Source organism: Geotrypetes seraphini, chromosome 6 (assembly GCF_902459505.1).
Source record: "Geotrypetes seraphini chromosome 6, aGeoSer1.1, whole genome shotgun sequence".
Taxonomy (NCBI): domain Eukaryota; kingdom Metazoa; phylum Chordata; class Amphibia; order Gymnophiona; family Dermophiidae; genus Geotrypetes; species Geotrypetes seraphini.
This window is the reverse complement of record NC_047089.1, coordinates 230,199,348-230,221,339: the sequence shown is the minus strand read 5'-3', so window position 1 is coordinate 230,221,339 and position 21,992 is coordinate 230,199,348. Positions and strand designations below refer to the sequence as shown.

Sequence of the window (21,992 nt, the reverse complement as noted above, 5' to 3'; positions counted from 1 at the left end):
AGACAGATCTTTTTAAGAGGGGGACGAATATATTGCATCCCTTTCAGAAATCGAACTACATCAGGTTGAGATGCAAGGGAAGAACAAGCCACCCGACCCCTGTAACAAGCAATAGCGGCCACTTGAACCTTAAGAGAATTATAGGCCAATCCCTTGGTAACTCCATCTTGAAGAAAGGAAAGAATGGCCGATAGCGAAGCCTGGAAGGGCGATAGACCCTGAGCAGCACACCAAGAATCGAAAACCCTCCAGACTCTAGTATACGAGGCAGAAGTAGATCTCTTTTTGGGTTGAAGAAGAGTGGAAATAACCTGCTCTGAATATCCCTTACGTCTCAGCCAGGACCTTTCAAGAGCCAGGCAGTAAGACCAAAGTGGGACGGATTTTCCATGCAAATTAGACTCTGAGTTAGCAAGTCCGGAACCACCGGAAATGCCAATCGATCGCCCATCGGCAGACGCATCAAGTCCACATACCACGGATGACGCGGCCAATCCGGAGCTACCAGGATCACCGTGCCCGGAAAGCGAGTTATGCAATGTAACACCAGACCTATCATCGTAAAGGAGACAACTTGGAGGCCATGGAAGAGCCAATGTGTCTACCCCCTCGGATGCTTGCTCCCTGCGTCTGCTGAAGAACCGAGGAAGCTTTGCATTTTGAGACGAGGCCATGAGATCTATCTCTGGAAGACCCCACTTCTGAACTAGCAGGTCAAATGCCTGAGAGGAAAGTTCCCATTCTCCGGGATCTAGAAGATTTCTGCTGAGAAAGTCCACCTGAACATTTTCTTATCCTGCAATGTGCGCTGCCGAGAGAAGAGCAAGATGAACTTCCGCCCATTGAAGCGGGACCATCGCCTCCCTGGCCAATTGAGGATTTCGTGTATCTCCTTGCCGGTTGATGTAAGCCACTGCCGTTACATTGTCCGAAAAGACCTTCGTTGGACGGTTCTGAATCATTGACTGAAACGCCTGAAGCGCTAGTCTGATCGCTCTCAACTCCAGCACATTGATCGACCACTGAGCCTCCTCCTGAGACCAGACACCCTGCGCTGAAGATTGAAGGCACTGAGCTCCCCATCCCAGCAGACTGGCATCTGTTGTAAATATGATCCAGTCCAGTGTTGCAAGAGGCAGTCCTTTGAACAGATTGATCTCGCCAAGCCACCAGCGCATGCTGAGCACTGCTTGAGATGTCCACTGAAGACGACGATTGTAGTCCTGAGACACTGGGGACCACCGGGAGAGAAGCGACTGCTGTAACAGTCTCATGTGGAAGCAAGCCCAGGGCACCACCTCCAGAGCCGCCACCATTGATCCCAGAACTTGCACATAATCCCAAACCCTCGGTCTGCGCGACTGGAACAGCAGGTAAATTTGAGATTGTAACTTGTCTCCCCAGTCCTTGGGTAGAAAAACCTACCCCAGACTCGTGTCGAACTGTACTCCCAGATGCTCCGATTGGGAAGGGGTAAGAGAGCTCTTCAGAAAATTGATGACCCACCCCAAAGATTGAAGAAGAGAGATCACCCTTTGGGTCACTGTCAAACTCTCTTGTCTGGAAGACGCCTGGATCAACCAGTCATCCAAGGATGTACCCGAATCCCTTCCTGGCGAAGGAAAGCCGCCACTACTACCATGACCTTCGAGAACGTACATGGAGCCGTGGCTAGGCCAAACGGCAAGGCTCGAAGCTGATAGTGCTGGCCAAGGATTGCAAAGCGAAGATACTTCTGATGTGGCGGCCAGATAGGAATGTGCAGATAAGCCTCCTTGAGGTCGAGCACCTTAAGGAATTCCCCCAGCTGAACAGCCGCAATGACTGACCTCACCGCTTCCATCCGGAAAAGCCTGACCTGCAGAAAGCGATTGACCTTCTTGAGATCCAAAACTGGTCTGACTGAACCCCCCTTTTTGGGCACTATGAAATAAATGGAATATCTGCCCTGTCCCCTTTCCTCCAGAGGAAACGGAATCACGGCCCCAATCTCTAAAAGAACTTGAAGGGTGACCTGTACTGATTCTCGTTTGGCCGCCCCTGTACAAGGGGAGACCAAGAAAGAATCTGCGACGGGAGAAGAAAATTCTAATTTGTAACCTTCTTGAATTATGTCCAATACCCACTGATCGGACGTTATCTTGGCCCCCTCCGCCAGAAAGGAAGACAGTCGACCCCCTATAGACACAACAGAGGGAGCCAACATCCCGTCATTGTGCATTACGTGAGACCGGGGTTCGGGCTGGTTGAGCAGGTTGGGGTTTTGTAGGACGAAAGGAATTCTTTTGTGAAAACCTAGGCCTAGAATTATAGGAAGAGCCGTAAGAAGGCGGAAAAGATGGCTTTCCAGGCCGATATCTCTTAACATCCCTGAAGCGAGATCTGGCAGACAAAGCTTTCAAAGAGGCTTTAGGTTTATCCTCCGGCATCCTCTGCGTTTTGGTATCACCAAAATCTTTAACCAATTTTTCTAAGTCGTCTCCGAATAACAAACGACCCTTGAAAGGAAGCCTCACCAGTCTAAGCTTGGAAGCTGTCATCTGCCGCCCAGTGCCGGAGCCACAATGATCTACGAGAAACAACAGAAAGAGACATTTGTTTCGCCGAAGCACGAATAATATCATAGAGGGCATACGCCAAATAAGCTAGACCCATCTTCAAATCAGGGAAGTCAGGTGGAACTGAAACCTCTGTCTCCATTATTTGATCTGCCATACGTTGAGCCCATTGCAAACAAGCCCGCGCCGCATATGAACTGCACACCGCCGCTTGCAGGGTAACTGCTGCTACTTCAAAAGACAGCTTAAGTGAAGACTCAATCTTCCTATCCTGAATGTCTTTGAGCGCTATACCTCCCACAACCTGCAAGGTAGTCTTCTTGGTAACTGCAGCCACCAAAGCGTCCACCATGGGGTTCTTAAATTTGTCCAGCTCGTCTTGCAAAACTGGATACAACTGGCGCATAGCCTTAGCGACACGGAGACCAGCCTCCGGCGTGTACCATTGAGCCGAAATAAGCTCTTGCATCGCCTCATGAACCGGAAATATTTTAGCTGGTTTCCTCGTGCCTGCCATAAGAGGATTAGCCGACCCCTGCGCGTGAGGATCAGACTAAGAGATATTAAGGCCCTGAAGCGCCTTGGAAATAAAAGAAGGCAATTCCTCTTTATGAAAAAGACGGAGCGCCTTAGGATCATCCACCTCCCTAGCTAGCACATCCTCAAACTCCAAATCCGCCACCTCACCGTCCTCCAGTGAGTCTGGGAGAGCAAGAGATAAGGCGGAGTCAGATGGAGGGGGCCCCCCCCCGTCCATAGGCGCTACCCTGCACCTTTTCGCCGCCTGAGACTCCAGAGGAGGTCTAGTGGCATGAAGCACGGGAACCTAGTCCACATAACCTGCCCGTTGCTGTGCAAAACAAGAGCTCTGTATCAAAAATGCCTTATGCATCAACATAACAAACTCAGGGGAAAAGGCCATCGAATTTGCAGGAGTCTGCATCGAAATAATCTGCTCCTGACCAGAAACCTGCCCCGCAACAGAAGCAGAGGAAGAACAACAGCTGACTGCCTGCCCAGCCGCCGAAGTGCACTGAAGCGGAACGGAAGCAGCCGCGAGTGCAGGAGAAGCAAGCCGGCCTTCAATCGCGCGGGAGACAACCGATCGCTCAGGCGCGAGCTGAATTTCTTCACCCACGGCATCTGTGCACCCCGCCGAACAGAGGCCCGATGGTGTTCTCCGCTTCCCACAGCGGGAACACCTTTTAACTGCCTCTGCCGCCATTTCCCTTAAACGAACCGTCGAGCAAATCGAAATTGGCAGCCAACAAAACAAAACCTCTCAGCCACACTGAAGCAACCAAACTGGCCAACCAAACGAGTAAGCAGAAAAAGAGCCAGAAAATAAATCTTTCTTACCCCAGTTTACCTTTGTTAAAGCTGGTAGTTGCAAACTGGAACGGACAGAAAAGCACCACCCAGTTGCAGCACTCTGGTTTAAACTTTTTTTTTTTTTTTGTAAAGGGAAAGAAGAAAAAATAAAGAACCAGGAATAACCTCAATCCCAAAGGAGAGGAGGGTGGAGTAGGGACCTGGGGGGTCCAGGTGTACCTCCCAAAGTTGGCACCGCTCAGCCAAACACCCCTATCTACCTGAAGAGAATAATCTCAACAGAATAAGAAATAATATTCCAGCCAAAATTCAGGAGCTAGTGGAAAAGCGACCATCACCTGCTGGGAGATAGAGAATACTAAGGATACAGGGAGAGTACCAACCAATAGGACTACCTGTTAATCAGTTCTCTATCTCCGTCTGCTGGTAGATGTGTGCTATCCCACTAGTCTCTGGATTCATCTGCTGCCGTTGCTGAGGAAAGTGTTATTGCCTGATTTCTCTTGCTTTGAAATTATGGAAGAAAGGATATTGCAACATGATCTTACTATTTTTTCTTTTTAAGGAAGGACTGCTGGTTTTTACCGGCTACAGCTTTTGAGCAAATTTCTAAAGTTACTATTGAATTTTCACATCTGAACAAAAATTTGGTTGTTACTTTATAGTATTATTTTTTTAATGCGGTTAAAATAAAACATGCAAATATACTTTTTATAGTTTTATTTTTCCCAGTGCAGATATGATTGAAATCTACAAAATCTTGAGTGGAGTACAACGGGTACAAGTGGATCGATTTTTCACTCCATCAACAATTGCAAAGGCTAGGGGACACTCGAAGTTATAGGGAAATACTGTACTTTTAAACCAATAGGAGGAACTATTTTTTTCACTCAGAGACTAGTTAAGCTCTTGAATTCATTGCCAGAGGTTGTGGTAAGTGTAGATAGAATAGCTGTTTTTAAGAAGGGTTTGGACAATTTCCTGGAGGAAAAGTCCATAGTTCATAGGGTGTTGTGATGCATGGGGAGAGAATGAGCATCTCTCCCGCTGCATCACAACACAGCTTTTTAGAAGTCTCTGACACTGCCATGCCGGGATTTAAAACAGTGCAGTCACTGTACCGCCACCCCTAGATCAGTCGCTTATTTTTGTAGCTAAAAGCTGACACTGCTTTTAGAAAACAGCTCGGCAATTTTTAAGAATTCACCGGAGGGCTCATTTCAATGTTGAAGAACGCATTTGCATGTCATTATCCGAGACTGCTAGAAACCTCGCTAAACACAGAGATAATCCATTTTGATAATCCGCTGCTAAAATGCATGTAGGCTAAACCGCTGGAAAGCAGTTTAGCGACGGCGTTAAAAGTTTTGAGAATCTGGGCCTTAGTCCAGTGATTTTCCACTTTTTTCATTCTGTGAAAAGCCTAGGCTAGATAAATAAATAAGTATTACTTGCCAAAGAATTTCCCTCTGAATATAAGGAGGCAAAAAAGTATCTTAATGCTGCTTTAATTTCCAGAGTTACTAATTTTAAATCCAGTTAAGCATTCTTATGGGGGGGGAGGGGGATGTGAAATCCAGCTTCCTAACTTATCTCCAGACTTCTCTATTTCAAAGAGCAACATATAAATACTCCTCAAATCTAAAAGCTTAGCAGAAGTCCTCAAATCAGGTCTAAATGGCTTCACCACTTCAGATCTGGCATTGTTCAGGCACTGTATGTAGGCTCACGTAAAGTCCTGGACTACTAGCTTTGGGAAGACTCCTCCAGTACACAAATCTTCCACAATCTCTTAGCCAGGGACAGAGAAGCTTGGCAATGGAGGAGGCTTAAAATATTAGCTGTGATTCCGAGGAAATCCAAGATTCATGTGAGCTAACTGGATGACATCTTCCAATTTCTTCTCTCCCCTAATATACAGTAAAAAAACATGAGCAGAGATACTAATTGACTTAGCTATTAAAACCATCTCCTTTACAATTAAACAACTCTTTACACTGAATTTTCTGCATGATAATACATCTAAAATGCACTCTAACTATATATGTTTAAGGATGATATAGTCCTTTTTTTCCCCAGATGGTGAAATTTAGGGCTCATTTTACTAAGTTGCGTTAGCGGTTTTAGCTTGCGCTAGATGCTAACGCCTCCATAGAGCTGGCGTTAGTTTTTCCGCATAGCGCAGGGATTAGCGCACTAATCTTCAGCGTGCGCTAAAAACGCTACCGCAGCTTAGTAAAAGGAGCCCTTACTCTTGCCATTAAAATTTCCTTTTCTTACTAGACCAGTCCAGATGAGCGGGTTATTAATTATTCAATAATTTACAGTACATTCTGCCCTTCATCAATTCTGAGTGGTACTAAAATAGACATTTTCAAGAACAGCAGCTAAAACTAATCACATACAATAATGACTGACATACATAATACTTAATTAATGCCAGTTAAAAAAAAAAAAAAAAATCTACCTAATGATAAGTAAGCATCATCAAAAAAATAAGACTTATCCATGTCTGGTAAGCAGATGAGAGAAAAAAAAAATCTCATTACCGTACTCACTCTATTCCTATAAAGGTTGGAGAATTAACTTGTGTCTATCAAGCCCCAAACAAAACCACCTACACATGGGCTTCCTAAAGAAACCGAAGCAACAAGTTCCTTTTCCAGGAAAGAGTAACAAAATTCCTGAATGTAAACTCAATATACCGCCATTTTTGTTCCTTTTTTCCTTAAATGAAGTTTGAGAAAGTGCATTCCTCTTTACAGTTTGATTTCTCTATCTACAGAGCCATGTCTTTCAGAAAGTGTCCTGTCTGTCAAGACCCTTAATAGAGAATATAAATTTCACCTTCCTTTATATCTTGGTTAGACCAGCCCAGATAAGTGGAATTCATTTATTCATTCATTCAATTTTCTATATCTTTCTCCCCAGGAAGGATTTGACTGCAAGATTCTCTATCGACAGCTGAAACCCAGGGAGAGTCTTGGCTGTTGGGGGAATCACCCTTAGTGCTCCCTTAGATTTACGATGCATTTCAGTAAGGTAAACTAGGACAGATTCAGCCTGCAGTTAAGAGTGTCTTTCTGCAGCCAACTTCACACCGCCATCTTGACTCCTCCCACAGTTCTCTTTATGTTAACCGCATAGACCTGTGAGGTGTATGTTATATGTTATGATGGGCAATCCATATAACATAGTAAATGACAGCAGATAAAAAGACCTGAACAATCCATCCAGGCTACCCAATAGTCACATGCATTATAAATGTATGATCAAATTATCTTTTTTTCTCTTTTGATATTTCTGGGATATAAACTGTAGAAGTCTGCCCAGTAATGTCCTTAGGCTCCAACTACTGAAGTTACCATCGAAGCTCACTCCAGCCTATGCAAACCATCTTGTCATTTGCGGGATATAGACCATAAAAGTCTGCCCAGCACACGTCCCAAATTAATAGAGTTTCTGTTGAAACCTTTCAGTTCTAGGCGGATTACAAATAAGAGGTATTTGGACATTTCCAGGGAGTTACATTTCAAAGCTTATTATCAGATAGACACTGGATTAGCATTGTAAGATATTTTTCCTAATAACATAATTTTGATTTCTTTCTGGAATATTCTACAATACAATATGGCACCTAAGATTCTGATGACATCTTTATCTAGTTTTGCTGCTTGGCATGACAGTAGGCCTTCTAATTTTTTTAGCCTTTTTGGGTTTTGGGGGGGGGGGGGGCTTTTTGGTTGAGGAGTAAGAAAAGGGATTCATGTTTCTCTGCTGTCTTTTTGCTTCTTTCAGTACGAGTCTATTGTTTAGGTAAATTGGGACATAGCCCTGTAGTACTTTAAACAGGCAACAGAATTTGAATAAGATTCAGCCTTTCACTGGGAGCCAATGTGTTTTTAATAATAATAATTTATTCCTATATACTGCCTAGTCATAAAAGTTTGAGGCAGTTTACAGTAAGAAGTACTGGACAATCAGTAGAAAATTACAAATCGTCAAATACAATTAAGATTAAAATAAAACAATAAACCCTTAAGTTATGAATTGATCGAACAGCTGGGTTTTTACTAGTTTTCTAAAAGTAAGGCAAGAGGAAGCATGCATAAAAATTTTACCAAACCAATCGTTCATTCTACCAGCTTGAAAAGCGAGAGTTCTATCCAGATAGCTCGTGTACCTACAAGCTTTTACTGTTGGATAGGTAAACAAATGAATTCGACGTGTAGATATATTAGAACAGTCTAAAGAAACCTGCAAAACCAAACAAGCAGGAGCCATACCAAATATTGATTTGAAACAGATGCAAGTAAATTTGAATAGAACTCTTGCCTCTATTGGCAACCAATGCAATTTTTTTAAAATAAGGACTAATATGCTCCCATTTGGTCAAGGAAAAGACTAATCTTAGTGCTGTATTTTGTGTAATTTGCAATTGTTTTATCATTAATGCTAGATATGGTAAGTACAAGATGTTTCAATAATCCAGCATTCTACATTTTGGTACTCGAAAATACTCCACACAAGAAAATACACTAATGACAAAAAGAATCTGCAAAGCTTTTAGAGGAGTATATGCCACTGAAGGAGCACAGCCTTTCCATCTCAGATGGTTCAAGGACCAAGTCATAAGCCAAAAGAGACCTGGATCCTCCTTGGCAATTGACCTTTGCTACAGGAGTCCTGAACCTCTGAGAAAGGAAGAGGTGGCTCCACTAACAGCTGGATTAGATCCGTCTACTATGGATGCTGCAACTGCTTGACCACAGTTTTGCCCTCCCACTGCATGCTGCTTCTGCTGCTGACAGCTCCTTATTACGTAATCCTAGCCACAAAGGAAATAAAAAGTGATAATTCTGCTCTTGTAACTCACTGCACAAAGTTTTGTTATGCTAATACTAGGTTGTTTACTTAAAATGGTTAGAACAGAAAATCTTAGGTCAAAAATACTGACACCCAATACTGAGTAATGGTCAGAACTAGGTTCATTGACCTGTACATGTGAGAGGAACTGCCATCAAACAGACCTAATAAAAAGCCCAGGTGCCTAATTTCAGTGCCTAGTACCAGGCAGAGAAGTCTGGCCAAGGGTCGAAAATGACACGGTGACAAAATTCATCACCGTCCCTGTCCCCGCGGATAACCGCGGTAAACAATCTTCATGTCATTCTTTAAGGAGAGAGGGAAGAATCAGAGTATGAATGGCCACAACCACTGACCCACAAGCTTTGCTTTGAAGAATGCTGGTGTAGAAGGACTGAGGTTGAAACAGACACTACAGAATGACAGTCTCTGGTATCCAGAGCAGATAGTGTGATGTCATAATGACTCATTCCATAAGTGCCTAAGAGCCAATCACATCAGTGATGTCACAATGGCTTCATTATCCTTGGCTCACATAAGAATCAGAGTATGAATAGCCACAACCACTGACCCGCAAGCTTTGCTTTGAAGAATGCTGGTGTAGAAGGACCGAGGTTGAAATAGACACTAGAAAACGACATGGGATTATTTCCCGCGGTTATCCATGGGGACAGGGACGGTGATGAATTTTGTCACCGTGTCATTCTCTACCAAGGGAAGAGCAGTATCACCCAAGGCCAGAAAGGACAGCAGTGCTAAGGAAAAGAAATGGCAAGCAAAGACAAGGAGGAACTGTGGTTTCTGGTGCAGAATATAGAAATAGCCTCGTCAGCCCTAAGCAGCAACTGACATCTTCCCCTTGTTCATTACTCTCTTGTTTATTTTGTGTTATTATTGTAGTTTGTATGCAAATAAAGTAGGTTAGATGCAAACAGCAATGAAATGGAAGCAAATACAGACCTTTAAAGAGCACAAAAATATTCCTCCCAATAGAAAATAAAAGGAAAAATAACATTACTATATTGAACTGAAGGAAATTCGTTAAAAATGGAGAGTAGCATTTACCTATAATTCAATGAGCCATAATAATGAACTTTCCTGCCGTAGCAGAATCATCATATTAGAGCTCTTCAAACACCATAAAACCTCAGTGCATCCTAGAAAAAATATCAAATGAGTACCTCCAAAATAATATTTGTGCATCACTAACTTGCGTGAATGCTTAAATAAATCTTTCTCATGGGAACCTCCAAAAAGCAGTTCATACTTTGTTTTCTTTTTAAACAAACCTTAAAGAACAGCCTTATTCATAAACTTTTTGTAATCAAGCTTGCCTTGAAATAAATAATAACTTATCTGTACACAAAGGGCTCCTTTTACTAAGCTGCGATAGCGCTTTTAGCGCGTGCAGAATTTTAGCATGCGCTATGCGACTAGAACTAACGCCAGCGTCTAGCGCGCGCTAAAACCGCTATCACAGCTTAGTAAAAGGAGCCCAAAGAGTTCATGGTTTAACCGAGCACCTTGTTTCATCCGATACTTCATCAGGAACCAATTTCTGTGCATAGCTGATGAGCTAAATTGCTTAGAAAACCAAAAAAAAGAACCCCAAAAAACTCTGTGGAGTGATGATGTTCCTAAATGGACTTTATTTGAAAGTGTCAAAGTTCCAAAGGTACACTGAAATCATCCACATAAAATAATTCCATCCACATAAAAATAAATCATCCACATAAGAGCCTTAAAGGACCTAGTCCGCTAGGGATACAGGACCCAACGTGGTCCGCGTTTCGACAAAAAGTCTTCTTCAGGGGTCCCTGGGGGTCTTATAAAGGTGAATACGTGGGAAACAATTGTGTGGTGAACCGGAAGTGAAACACTGCTTGCATTTGCTCACCACATAATTGTTTCCCACGTACTCACCTTTATAGGACCCCCAGGGACCCCTGAAGAAGACTTTTTGTCAAAACGCGGACCGTGTTGGGTCCTGTATTCCTAGCGGACTAGATCCTTTAAGGCTCTTATGTGGATGAATTTATTTTATGTGGATGATTTCAGTGTACCTTTGGAACTTTGACACTTTCAAATAAAGTCCATTTAGGAACATCGTCACTCCACAGAGTTTGTTTGTTTTTTGTTTTCTCTGGATTTTCTTCTTTGTGGATATTTTGGGGTCAATTCCTTTTATTTTTTGCTTGGAGCTAAATTGCTTAAACAGTTTGCCAAACAGCCACTTAGCTCATCAACTGTGCACAGAAATGCCACACAGGGTTCTTAAACTCATTTCCTATTCAATACAGTAATCTGATTTCTCCTAAGGTTGTTTCCTATTGGGAAGATTTTATTTTTTTATTGCAGCTGTTGCTTAGATCACAGGAATAAAAAAAAATCAAATTATTTATACCAGTCACAGCTATTTCAATTTGGAAAGGGTCCATTTTCAAGATTCATCCCAGGATCAAAAAAGCAGCCTCCCATCCTTGACATACTGTTTGCATATAAATGCTTCTCTATCAACTATTTTAATAGGCTGCAAATATATTGTACTGACCAATCCAAATCGCTTGCTACAAAAATTAGAACAAACTGCATCAACTAAGGGGTTAAAATCCAGTTTCAAAATAAAAATCTAAAGATAACCAATTTTTAAAACTGAAAATGCTCAGGTTAAAAGCAAGGTTTTGGTACACAGACTGGACTGCTAAGAAAAAGTTACGGTATATCTTATGAGGGGGTGCTGAAAAGTTCTCACCCCAACCAAGAAGGGAATGACGTGGAGCCTGAAACTTACAAGCTTACATGCTTGGCACACTGCATCTGAGGTTTCTGTGACCCTTCAAAAAAATATTCTGGTGTCTGGTCACCGAAATACTACTCCACTGCTGAAATCACCTCTGAATCACTCAAAAATTGTTGCCCTTTCAAACTCTTTTTAAGGTTTGGAAATAGAAAATAGTCAGATGGAGCAAGATCTGGTGAGTAGGGGGGATGGTCTATCCAGTGGTTCCCAAACCTGTCCTGGGGGACCCCCAGCCAGTCAGGTTTTCAAGATATCCCTAATGAATATGCATGAGAGAGATTTGCATATAATAATAATAACAGCTTATATACCGTAATACCGTGAAGTTCTATGCGGTTTGTATGTAATGGAAGTGACAGGTATGCAAATCTCTCTCATGCATATTCATTAGGGATATCTTGAAAACCTGACTGGCTGGGGGTCCCCCAGGACAGGTTTGGGAACCACTGGTCTATGCACTGAAACTCCAACTGTATCAAAATATCTATCATTTTGCCAGCCATGTGAACAGGTGTATTGTCTTGACAAAAGAGAAATTTCCGCAGCTTCACTCTCCTTTTGTCTTTCAGTGCCTCCTTTAATCGGCACAGCAAGTTACAGTAGTATTCTGCATTAACTGTTTGGCCCCTTGGAAGATAGTCCGTCATTACAACACCTTCCTGATCCCAAAACAGTGGCCATGACCTTTTCTTCTGACTTTGAGTCTTGAATTTCCTTGGCTTGGAGAACCCAAGTGCCACCATTGCACGGACTGTTGTTTTGTCTCAGGATCATAGTGGTGTAACCATGTTTCATCAACAGTAACTAGTCGTTCCAAAAGGTTGGCACCAACTTGCTGAAAATGCTGCAAAATCAGCATTCAAACATTTGGGCATCCATTTGGCTGACAGCTTCTGCATGATCAGCTGCTCGTGGATTATACATCCAATACATTCCTTGAATATTTGTAGTGTCTCAGCAATTGTTTTAGCTGATATTCGCTCATCTGCCAAAATCAGGTCATAGACATGGTCAACAATTTCAGGAGTTGACACTGTTTGAGGCTTCCCAGACCTTGCTGCTAGAGAATGACACGGGGACAAATTTTTCCCCATCCCCGTGGGAGCTCATTTTCCCTTCCCATCCCTGTGAGTTCTTTTCCTGTCCCTGCCCCATTCCTGCAAGCTCTGTCCTCATCTGCATAAGCCTCCAACACTTTAAATCAGCCCTACGCATCTCCCTAGTAGAGCGGGGGTGCTTACAATCAGGCCTTAGGCTTATCGGGTCCGCCCATCCCTGCTAAGCCTAAGGCCTGATTGGCCTAGGCTCAATCAGGCCTTAGGCTTAGCGGGGATGGGTGGACCCAAGAAGCCTATATAGAATCCAGGTCCTCTCCAAACAACAACTGACCCTTAAACGGCAAATGTACTAAACAGAACTTAAAGGCCGCGTCCGCAGCCCAATGCCACAGCCATAAACGTCGCCAAGATACCACAGTCATGGAAATTTGCTTAGCTGAGGCCCCTAATCATATCATATAAGGCATCTCCTAGGTATGCCAGTCCCGACTCCACATCCAGAAAGTCCGGGGTTAGATCCACTCCGGACTCTACCAGACATAAGAACATAAGAACATAAGAACTGCCATCTCCGGATCAGACCTTCGGTCCATCAAGTCCGGCGATCCGCACACGCGGAGGCCCTGCCAGGTGTACACCTGGCGTAATTTATAGTCCACCATATCTTTATATGCCTCTCTTAAGGAGATATGCATCTAGTTTGCTCTTGAAGCCTAGGACGGTCGATTCCGCAATAATCTCCTCTGGGAGGGCATTCCAAGCGTCAACCACTCTCTGAGTGAAGCAGAACTTCCTGACATTAGTCCTGAACCTGTCCCCCCTTAGCTTCATTACATGTCCTCTAGTCCGTGTCAAATTGGACAATGTAAATAATCTTCTCTGCTCTAATTTGTCGATTCCTTTCAGTATTTTGAAGGTCTCGATCATATCCCCACGCAGTCTCCTTTTCTCAAGGGAGAACAATCCTAGTGTTATAAGTCTATCCTCGTATTCCAGTTTCTCCATACCCTTCACCAGTTTTGTTGCTCGTCTCTGCACCCTCTCCAGCAGTTTTATATCCTTCTTTAGGTAGGGAGACCAATGTTGGACGCAGTATTCCAAGTGTGGTCTGACCATTGCCCTATAAAGCGGCATTATAACTTTCTCCGATCTACTCGAGATTCCTTTCTTTATCATGCCCAACATTCTATTTGCCTTCTTTGCCGCTGCCGCGCATTGTGCCGACGGCTTCAGGGTCCTATCTATCAGACCATCCATGATACGTTGGATTCATTGAAGACAGGCCCATGCCGCATAGCTGCACATGGCTGTCAGCAGAGTCAGGGCTGCCACATTAAATGAAGCCTTCAAAGTAGACTCAAGCTTCCTGTCCTGTGAATCCTTAAGTCACAGGATACAATTGCCTCATAGCTTTAGCTACCTTGAGACCTGACTCCGGAGCAGTCCATTGCTTCGATATTAATTCCTGCATAGGCTCATGCACTGGGAAGGCTCTAGGAGGTTTCTTCTTTCCAGCCACCAGGGGATTGGCTACCCTATGCACCCCTGAGTCAGGTGGAGAAATATGCAGACACTCTAGCGTTTTGGAGATAAATGATGCTAGTTCCTCTTTATGAAAAAGTCTCAATACAGAGGGATCATCCACCTCTGTTCCTACCTCCATATCTTGTTCATTATTAGCCTCCCCGGGGTCAAACAGGGGAAACGAGAATTCAAGAGTTAGCAGACCAAAAAACCTCTGCATCTTGCACTACCCTGTGCTGCTGGTCCTCCTCTCCCCCACCCCTAACTGAGAACATAAGAATTTGCCTCCGCTGGGTCAGACCAGAGGTCCATCGCGCCCAGCGGTCCGCTCCCGCAGCGGCCCATCAGGTCCATGACTTGTAAAGTGATCTTTTGTCTAGAACCTGTTCTTCCCTAATCCTTTATATCCTTCAAACCCTTTTTCTTTTTTATCTATACCCTTTCTTTCTCCTTTATCTGTAACCTTCAACCCCCTTATCCTTCAGGAATTTATCTAGTCCCTCTTTGAAACCCCATAATGTAGTCTGACCTATTACACCCTCCGGAAGCGCATTCCAGGTATCCACCATCCTCTGTGTGAAGAAGAATTTCCTAGCATTGGTTCTAAACCTGTCCCCTTTCAATTTCTCCGGATATCCTCTTGTTCTTGTAGTTCCCAGTACGCTGAAGAACCTGTCCCTCTCCACCCTCTCTATGCCTTTCATAATCTTGTATGTCTCTATCATGTCTCCTCTGAGTCTCCGCTTCTCCATTGCGTCGTCAGTTTCATTGTTGTATCCACCAACACTCCCAAGTCCTTTTCAAGGTTGGGAAAAAGATACCTGGGCCAGTCCACCACCTGAGCCCTCCCCTCTGGGTTTGTCCATTGCAGCAAAAAGCATTGTGTAGCAACCGTACAAACTCTGGAGAGAAGAGCTGCATGCCTGCCCGCGATTCCTCACCACCCCTACTGAAGACAATGGGCAGAGCTCACACACTGCCGCGGCCCGCTCTCGCGAGGGCACCGTCTCCATGGTGGAAGCCACTCCTGACTGCATGTGGCGCTTACCTCGCTTAACCGCTTCTGCCGCCATTCCCAGCACAACTGCTGTTCACACTCCTCCGGAAGTAGAAATGCAAACACCACCAGAAAAATCAGAGTCGGGCTCCTTTTTTTTTTTCTTATGGGAAAAAAGCCCTCAAACAACGAAGCTCCTCGGGTATTCAGGTTCTTCATGTGGGGAGAGTGGGGAAGGGACCTGGGAGAGCCCAGGTGTTGCCCCCCAAAGTTGGCATCGTTCAGCCAACACCCCACAGCTCAACTGAGGCCAGGAGCCTAGAGGAATAGCAGTCATCCAACCTGCTGGAGATAGAGCATACTGGCTGGCCTGGAGAGATTCCATCCAAGATATACACCTGCATGTCAGTTCTGTATCTCCACCTGCTGGTAGATGTGTGCTATCTCTGGATTCATCTGCTTGCCAGTGCTAAGAAAATATCAGATTTGAAATGTATAAACTGCCAGAGCTGGTGTTAGACAGCAGGCGTGAACTAGGACCTAAAAGAGTGAGGAAAAAGTATTTTTAATTTATTTTGTTTACATCACAGAGCCAGCATGGGTTTGGAGAGGTTGCAACCCTATACTTCTACTAAGACTAAGGGGTACTTTTATTAAGGGGCGCATTTAGCGCGTGCTAAATCGGTTAGCGTACCTTAATAAAAGGACCCCTAAGTATCTTAATAAAAAATTAGGCCCGATATTTAAACTAAGTTTTAGATTTCGGTCCTTTATGTGATTGAGTTTGACACCTCTGATTTAAATCATAAGTGTTCGAGGCTTGTGCGGTTAAGGCAGAGCTTACAGGAACGTGCAAGGGACAGCGACAAAACTCAAGGGGATAGGACAGGGAAATTGAGTTCCTGCGAGGACAGGGACAAATTTGTCCCCATTTCATTCTTTTTGGTCTCAAAATCTCCATGCTGAAAGTTTGCACACCACTTCTTCACTGTAGAGTATAATAGGCATTTGTCACGCAATATTTGCATCATATATTCATGGATTTACTTTGGAGTTTTCTTCTGCAGGAATAGGAACTTCATGGCAGCTCAGAGTTCCACACTTGAAAATTCCACTCTTTTTGTGACATAGTTCAATCAATGATCTGAAACAATGGCAAAACACAGCATTACAATTCTGCAAATTGGCACTTTGCAAAATAAAATAATACTTTTCAGCTACAGTGGCAAAATAAAACAGAATTTAGGAAGTTGGTTGGGCTGAGAACTTTTCAGGACCTCCTCATACCTGATAATTTTCTTTCCTTTAGACGCAGCAGATGAATCCAGAAACTAGTGGGTTGTGTCCATATACCAGCAGGTAGAGTTAAAGTACTGAGTTGTATGCTATCCTATTGGATGAGACGTCTCCTGGTGAACAAGTATGTCTCTTACCAAAGCCCAAAGTAGATGGACCCCCAACCCTCTCCTTCCCCACACTAACACCAAATCACTGTGAAACATAAAACCTTGAAATAACACTATAAATTAACCCAAACAGATACTGACAGAGAAATCTTCTAAGCTTGAACAGGGTGAGACTCTGGATTCATCTGCTACAAGGAAAGAAAATTATAAGAACATAAGAATTGCCATACTGGGACAGACCGAAGGTCCATCAAGCCCAGTATCCTGTTTCCAACAGTGGCCAACCCAGGTCCCAAGTACCTTGCTAGATATCAAGTAAACAGATTTTATGCTGTTTATCCTAGGAATAAGCAGTGGATTTCCCCAAGCCATCTCAATATGGTATGATATAATTTTTCCTTTCTTAATGCCAGTAGATGAATTCAGAAACTAGCGGGATATAGCAAAACTGTCCTCAATAGAGTGGGACATTGCAACCGCCCGAGAGCACGAATACCCTAAATGTCACATCCGATCACATTGTCACATCCAGACGATATTGCATAGAAAAAGTATGATCAATGACAATCTGTCTAGAATGTCTCATCTAGCTACTGGAAAAGAGCTTACCAATGTAAGTACATAATCCTCTTAGACTCGAGAAGAGTTTCAATAACCACATCAGAATAACCTTTGTGTTCTAAGGCTGCGCTATAGAGCCATGCTATAAGAGCAAAGCAACTCGGATCCTCCATGTAGACTAGACCCTGCATAAGCAAGTCTGGATGGGCACTCAGCTGAAGGCCATGACCCTTGTGAAAACACATCAGATCTGTGTACCACAGTCTGCAAGGTCAATCTGGAGCCACCAGAATGACATTGCCCGGATGGACTGTGATTTCCCAAATGACTCGGTCTATCATGGGCCAGGGAGAAAACACATATAGGAGAATCTCCTGAGACTACGGCTACACTAGTGTCGAGACCCTCACTTCCGTGCTCGGATCTTCGACTGAAGAAACGATCTGCTTTCTTGTTCTTTGCCATGGCCACGAGGTCGAAGTGGGGCCAGCCCCAGCACCGCACTATAGCTTGGAAAGCCACTGCATACAGGGTCCACTCACCCGGATACAGTGTCTGCTGAGAAAGTCAGCTTGAACATTGTCGACTTCTGCTGATAGTGTCTGGAAGTGACGTTCTGCCCACAGAAAAAAAAAAAAAAAGAAAAGATGGGCTTCCTGAGTTTAAAAGCCTTCTATGAGGAACCGTGTCAAAGGCTTTGCTGAAATCTAAGTAAATTACATCTAGAGCACGTCCTTGATCCAATTCTCTGGTTACCCAAAGAATTCAATCAGATTTGTTTGGCACGATTTATCTTTAGTAAACCCATGTTCTGTGGTAGTAGTAGGTTTGGGTTTAGCCATACTCCAAGGTTTCTTACCCCCTCCGTGGAAGATTTTAAGGTGTTGCCATTCAAGGTTAGTTGTTATCTTGGGCTATTTTCTCCCCATTTGTTAATTAGCAGTAATTCTATTTCATCTTTGTTGGCTACTAGTCCGTTTGTTTGGAACCACTCTAAGATTTAATTTAGGCCTGTCTTGATCCTGTTTAGTTTTCACATTTTGTTTCTTTAGTGGGATGATCAGTTGGGACAATGTCTGCATATATGTAATATTCTCATTCCAGTTTTCTGATAAAGTTCTCTAAAGGTTGGAGGAAGATGTTGAAAAGCATGGGTGACATAGTTGATCCCTGTGGTACTCCTATGTCTGTTTCTTTTCAGTTGCTTGTATTTCCCTGTCATTCTACCCTTGTTAGACTATTTGTAAGAAAAGATTCAATCCATGCTATGACATTTCTTTTGAGGCCCGAGGTCATGCATCTTGATTTTAGCAGTATGTGTTGAACTAGGTTGAAGGCTGTTGAGAGGTCCAAGAACCCTAGTAGCACGTCTTCTCCTTTTGAATGGTGTTTCAGGACCGAGTCCTTTACTGCTACTAGTATGGTTTCCATGCTCAGGTGTTGTCTGAAACCTGATTGGGCCTGGTCAAGCTTTGACGCATTTTCTAGAAGTCTGATATTTGTTTGCAGGCTATTTTGTCTATTACTTTAGATATCCATGGTTGATTGGCTACTGGTCTGTAGCTGGAGAGATCTTCATGGTCTTTTACCTTATTTTTCAGAATGGGTTTTGTGACTGAGAGTTTCCATTTAAGTGGAACTTGTCCCAATTGTAGTGATTTGTTAATGATGTCCATGAGGTAGGAGAGTTCTGGGCCTTCGAGTTCTCTCATTGGTTATATCGGGCATGTATCAAGGGATGGTGGGCCCAGTTTTACTGTTTTTAGTAGTTTGTTCACCTGGATCTCTGTGATGGGTTTGAAATTTTCCATTATGTCTTCTATTACACTAGTATGTTTGTCCTTAAGTATGTTGTTATTTAGGCTGTTGTCTTTCTGAAGCTTCCTTATTTTCTCTGTGAAGAAGTTGCTGAATTCTTTGTTGGTTAGAGAGCTATTTGTCATTTCTTTCTGTTTTTTTCCAGTAATCCATATACTACCTGATATAGAGCTTTTGAGAGGAAATCTTTCCTTTCTATTTTTCTTTATGTAAATTTTGTTGACTGTAGTCCAGGTTTTCCTAGCTTCTTCTCTCATCACCTCCATTTTCTTTCGAGTTTTCTTTTCTCTTTTTAGTTTCATGATTTCTTCTGAGGGGGTGAACCCATCCTTTCTTTAGTTTGGCTTTCATAGTTTTAATGGGGCTACTTCCTCTAGGCTACAGTACAGTGCCTCACCTGGTCTGTGATCTCGGTTATTTTGGTTTCTTTGAGGTGTGTCTCCAGTCTGTTCTTGAATTTGGTGCTGTGAATCCTCTTCCTATTCTTGGTCTCATTCCATTGGTGTTTGATCATTTTCTATTTTCTGGTTGTCTTATTCTAAAGCTAAGTGGTGGTCTGTCCATGGCACTTTCCTAGTAGAGTTTGCAGTCTCCTATATCCTCCTCTCTGCCTAACAGTACATCTAAGGTGGATACTTTAGTGTGGGTTTGCTCTTTCACTGTTTGGTGTAGTCCTAGTCCCTCCAGTTGTTGGACTACCTGTTGGGTTTTTTGGCATGTTGGGTCATCTACATGTAGACTGAAGTCTCCACATACCCAGAATGAGAATTTTTGGTTAGTTTCTGCAATGAGGTTCACAATGTTTTGCCACTCTTCTGTGTCTAGGTCGGGATAACGTATAACACCATTATGCCCATTGTGTTTGAGATTCCTATTTGAAGGATTAGACATTCTAATCCTGTAGGTTGGGTGATTTTCATTTGCTGGAAACCCAGGTTGGATTTGTGGTATTACTGCTACTTCCCCTCCTCCTTTCTTACCTTTTCTACAAGTGAATTACTTCAGCTCATGAGACTCTAAAACTCCTGAGGCAGGCTTTTTTGCCGAAACATGGCCAGTATTGAGTCGAGTCTTGATATTGCTTTTACACAAGTGATATTAAAATTCCCATTGGTTGAAGACCTGGACTGCTCTGCTCTCTTTTGGATTGTCTATTGTGTGCATGCAGAGGTTGACATTCTCTGTTTTTTTGCTAAATATGTTACAAACCATTCCCTTAAGACTGCTGGCAAAAGATGTGCGTACTTTGAACCGTTTTATTTTCAAAATTTTGTTGGACACATAGGAAGCCAAAATTAAAGTTTACACTTTTAATAGGGGGGATGGTCACTTGGAGGATTAGGTATGCCTGATTTACAACTGTATAATTATGCCTCTCTGCTTCGTCATATTGATGATTGGATTACGTTATCAACATTATACTCAGGTAGAGATGGAACAGTCTTTCAATGCTTCTTATCATTTATATTCTTTGCCACATGTCGGACATCCACTCACCCCAGCGTGGCTTAAGGATAGTATACTACTGAGCACACTGCAAAGGGCATGGAAATGGCTATTTAAAGTACTGGGCGGAGACCTCAACTTGACAGATTTGCTGCCACTAAAAGGAAATATAATGTTTATACCAGGGTGGGAGAATGTGAAGCTTGGGGCCTGGGAGAGAGAAGGGATAGAGAGGTTGGAGCATATAATATAAGCAGATGGGACCCTGCAGGATTTTGCCTGTTGGAAGTTCTAACATTATTGGGCATCTCTGGATAGAATACAACTTAACAAACAAGGTTAATATGCACATTGGGAAGAATAACCCATATCATAATTACCAGATACTAGGGTCCACCTAGCCAAAGAAAATGATCTGGGTGTCATTGTAGACAATACGCTGAAACCTACCGCCCAATGTGCGGAAGTGGCAAAAAAATAAACAAGATGCTAGGAATTATTAAAAAAGGGATGTTATAATGCCTCTGTATTGTTGAAAAATGTACATTTCACCCTCCTGCAGCCAACTCGCAAGTATGGGATATTCACTTACTGTCAAGATTTGTATGCTTTGTGTGACAAAATGTTCACTAGTAGCATGCACTAAGCTTTATAGAAAGGGCCTCTATGAGCAGAATAGTATTCCAGCACATGCTGTATATGCACACAACTCTAGATACTGATGCAATTTTTTGTTTTCATATTTGTGTGCAACATATAGTTGCCGCTAATGCAGACCTATATCTAATGCATCTGATGTGCTCGCTCACCCAAGCTAGCACACAGCGTTTGCACTAAACTTATCTGCATACTCTCTAGTTACTGCATTAGGAAGCAACGCTTTTGCATTACAATATGCTAGAAGCCAATGTTAAATGTTAGCACACAATTCTAAGGTTGGCTTTATTTTTAAATTAATTTTATGATTTATCTTGTTTTCATGTAGACTTTGATTTTTCCTTTCCTTTGTACAGTAACATTGCCTTCTCCACCTGTACTTTTAGCCTGCACTACTCTGCTTTGCTGTATATTACCAAAAGCAATACAGCAAATACAAATAAACCATTTGATCCCCAAATCCAAATAAATTTCCTGTGCTCCAAGATATGCAGAGGGCCCCTTCATCCTCCCCGATAGGAACTGCAGGCCATATCCCACAAATATGCAGGAAATCCCACTTCTCTACTTGATGAAAAAAAGTAGAGACCCCCCCCCCTTTTGAGCTTCTTGACAAGAGAGTCCCTTCCCTTCGATAAGGGGCAGTGACACACATTCCCGCGTATCTTACAATAATTATGAGAGCAGCAAGGAAAGCCCTCCCTCCCTCATCCGGGAGAGCAGAAATAAAACCCTCCCCTTCCCAGTGCGCGATGCAAAGGTAGACCTCCTCGTTCGCATACTCGCACGGCTGCAACCGTCTAGGGTCGGTCGCAGACAGGATTTGGGAGGTCGTTGCTGTAAAAGTGATCCTTTGCTTCCGAATTCTACCGTAAGGGCCAACGTGATGGCTAAGAACTGTGTCACAAAATACCATTCAGATACAACTGACTCGTACAAAACGACGAAAACATGACCGCTTTATAACCA

General features: G+C 43.1%; 2 protein-coding genes across 4 annotated transcripts in view; one reads left to right on the top strand and one right to left on the bottom strand.

Moving 5' to 3' along the window:
- SON (SON DNA and RNA binding protein) overlaps positions 1–21,992 on the bottom strand; it is a 168,944-nt gene that overhangs the window by 146,696 nt on the left and 256 nt on the right. The gene's annotated exons all lie outside the window — the stretch shown is intronic.
- Positions 21,777–21,992, top strand: part of LOC117362793 (trifunctional purine biosynthetic protein adenosine-3-like) — a 97,958-nt gene continuing 97,742 nt past the window's right edge. The window contains exon 1 of the mRNA XM_033949770.1: positions 21,777–21,894. The gene's annotated coding sequence lies outside the window, so the exon portion shown is untranslated. The remainder of the gene's footprint in view (positions 21,895–21,992) is intronic.